This window comes from Ochotona curzoniae, unplaced genomic scaffold, assembly GCF_017591425.1.
Source record: "Ochotona curzoniae isolate NIBS_2020 unplaced genomic scaffold, NIBS_Ocur_1.0 scaffold_3835, whole genome shotgun sequence".
Taxonomy (NCBI): Eukaryota; Metazoa; Chordata; class Mammalia; order Lagomorpha; family Ochotonidae; genus Ochotona; species Ochotona curzoniae.
In genome coordinates this window covers 30,423,342-30,426,465 of record NW_024467114.1, presented here as the reverse complement: position 1 = coordinate 30,426,465, position 3,124 = coordinate 30,423,342, and positions in this window count along the sequence as shown.

The following is a 3,124-nucleotide window of genomic DNA, read 5'->3' as shown; positions in this document are numbered from 1 at the left end:
TCCTATAAAATGATTATGTCCAAAATTAAGTTATCAAAAGATGCAAAGGGTGACCATACAGAGATTATTTTTAAACTCTTATCCAAAATATAGTCAGGACATGCCCTGATTAAAGACTTACCCATGGTGACTCAGTTGTCCTAGAGACTCAGATATATATCTCCGAGAAATTGGCATTGAAGATGGCAAACAACCTATTTACACAGAATATCCAAAACAAGTGATAGAATCAAGGCATTTAATTTTAAATCTTCTATGGAGTTAATTTTTAAGATCTCTTAAGGCTGGCTGCTTAACTCTCTTTTCTAGGTATGGCATGGTTTGTCATCCTCTAGCAATGTGACCTTTTCTATAACTGGTCAACATCCAGTTTTTCATGGGAACCTATTCACAGCAAAAATACAAATAGGATGCTCTCAAGTCGTGGCAAAGAACACTGTCTCCTTTTCGATTAGCACAGATAATAGTTCTTTCGTTGAGACTGGATTTTAAAGATGTTAGGATCTTTGAGTTAGTCCGTAGCTCTGAGCTTGGATGCTACCCATTCCACGTAGCACTTCTGAGGAGTCAGGGACACAGTGGAACTAGTACATGAAGGGGAGGGTCAGAGCCACCCGTCTCCATAGAAACTGTGTGACCGACCCTGGCTGCCTCACCAGATGAAGCACAATTCATGACACTTTCAACATTATTGGTTGAAAATAATGCACACAATTATGCATCATAAAATGATGGGGAAAACTAATAGAGAATGTTATGAAAATAAGGAAATTGCTAAATTATGTAGACCATACAGATGACTAAAGTCGCACAACCTGTAAGAATTTAAAGTCACAAGCTTTGAATCCAGAGTTTTAAGACTTCCACGTCCATATTTTTAAATAATGGAAACCTTTTTGTATATGGAGTGCATTAATTGTTGCTTGGCTATACTATTTAAAAAACCCAACAGAATTGCAAGGCTAAACTTCAAACAGAAAGAAAATACTTAAATTTCCAAATTCACACATAGCAGTATTTTTTTTTTTTTTACTATAATAGAGGGTCATGTTGAACTTGATTGCAAAGGAGAATGTGTGGGGGGCGTTGGGGTTCGAAAAGTGAAATGGGAGGAAGAGAGAGAGAGGGAGAGAAGGCAGGGAGATCACTTAGTCTGCACTTACAAAGATATCAAACCTTCATTTCACCCAATAAAACAGTTTTGGTGTTGTAATGATGTTTCCCTTGTGAATGTCCGTAAATCTAGAGTGATAAAAGCAATCTAGCTTTTTAAGCAAATGTGGATTCATGGCTGTTTCAGACCTCTAAGTCCAAAGCAAGGCACAAACAGGATTTTTGTTTTAAATTTCGACTCAAATTAAAACATACGTTGATGTTCTTTGTTTGAGATATACTTTTGGTACCCAGCAGACCACACTCAACCTAGTTAAATGATCTGAATGGGTTTTTGGAGAAGAGAAAGGAGTCTGTTCATTTTAATATACCTTCAGAAATATTTTACTTCTGATGATGACAGCAGCTCTCTCTCTGACAACTATTAATACATTATAAACACCCCATCAGAGTTATATAAAAACATGTCAGTTTTAAAGAGAACATCTTTGACAGCAAATTTTCTGATTGTGAAACAGCTGTGCCTTCAGTACAATGCATTAAGTAGTTTATTCCTTTTAGATAGTTAAATTGTGCATGAAATGTTGCTGGCGCAAGGGCTCCAAATCTGGCCTGATTAGCGAACATCTGTTACATTGGAAAAATTCATGTCTACCCTAATTAGCTGTCAGGCTGATGTACATCAGGCCTGATGGTGAGGGATCCTGTGCTGCTTAAATCAAACAGGTTCCTCTCCTCTCCCATCACCTGCCCTTTCAAATCTCTTCCTTTCGTGTGTTGCTGTAATTAGAGATGGTTGGCCATACAATGGAGCAGGCTACGGTCAGTTATACTCCCATCTGTGCAAGATTTGTATTCCCACCAAACTTGGGAGCTGGGAGAGAAAGGATCTCAACAGTGAGGCTGTCAGACCTGTTAGGTCTGTGACATTGGATGATCCCGGCCCCACGTTCTGTGTTTACAAGTCTCGGAATCCTGAAGTCACCATCTTGTCGTGAGGGAAGGATATCCTATGGCATCAGATGAATTGATCTTTGTTTTGTAGGTTTAAAAATAGGGCTAGCTCACGGCTAACCTGGAAGCATTGCTGTGTGCTATAGAAGGGCCGTGGGGGTGTGTGGTCAGGTGTTAAAAGGCACAAGGGACAGTCATGAAAACGAAGGGAATGTAATTGTCACAGTCCCAGAATGGCTGTAGACAGCTTCAGGAGACCATGGAAACAAAAGATATGCTTTCCTTTGGCTTATCAGTCTGGCATACATAGGGTTTTCCAATGTAAATAAAAACTTTCCTTGACCTGTAGATGGGCACAAGCGCCAACTTCTGTTTGAATTGTTTGCCTTTCCAGTAAATCGAAATGTGCAGTTCACAGTGTTCCTAAACTGGTGATCACTTCTGCCTTTGGTACAAGCACCAGACTGCCTGGGGCCCAGTTTTCAGATCCAACCTGGAGGGTGAAGGTCAGGCAAGGTCGCAACTTCAGATTTCAGCAGAGTGTGACTTGATCTAGGAAGAATGAGAAATCAGCCTTTTTTCTTGCTTTGTATCATTTTCTTCAGATAATTCCAGCCCAGAGCTGTTATTCCCAAGCATCCGTGAGGTGTAATTACAATGTATGATAAAATTCAGTAATTGAAGACATGCTTTATGAAATGCTTGATGTGTGAAGTTGTAAATGGGGCCAGTCATTTACTCAGTGCATTTAGGATTTTTGGTGAACTGAAATGGGATCACATTTGAAATTCAGAGCGTTCCTTGGATAGCACAGTAGCCAAACCAGACTTCAGTTTGGAGACCTAAGTGAGGTTTCCTGCCTGCTTACTGTTGCTGCCTCCTTCTTACTTACACTCCTTCTTTTGTGTTAGAACGTTGCCCCTGTCTGTGCTATGCCGCTAGCCACCTCATCAACACTCTAGATCATGGCTGCTCTTGCATTACCTACCTCTTCTCAAGGGCCTGGAGTTTTGCTTTTCCCTTACCCTTTACTTGCCATTTCTAAACTCTTATTTAA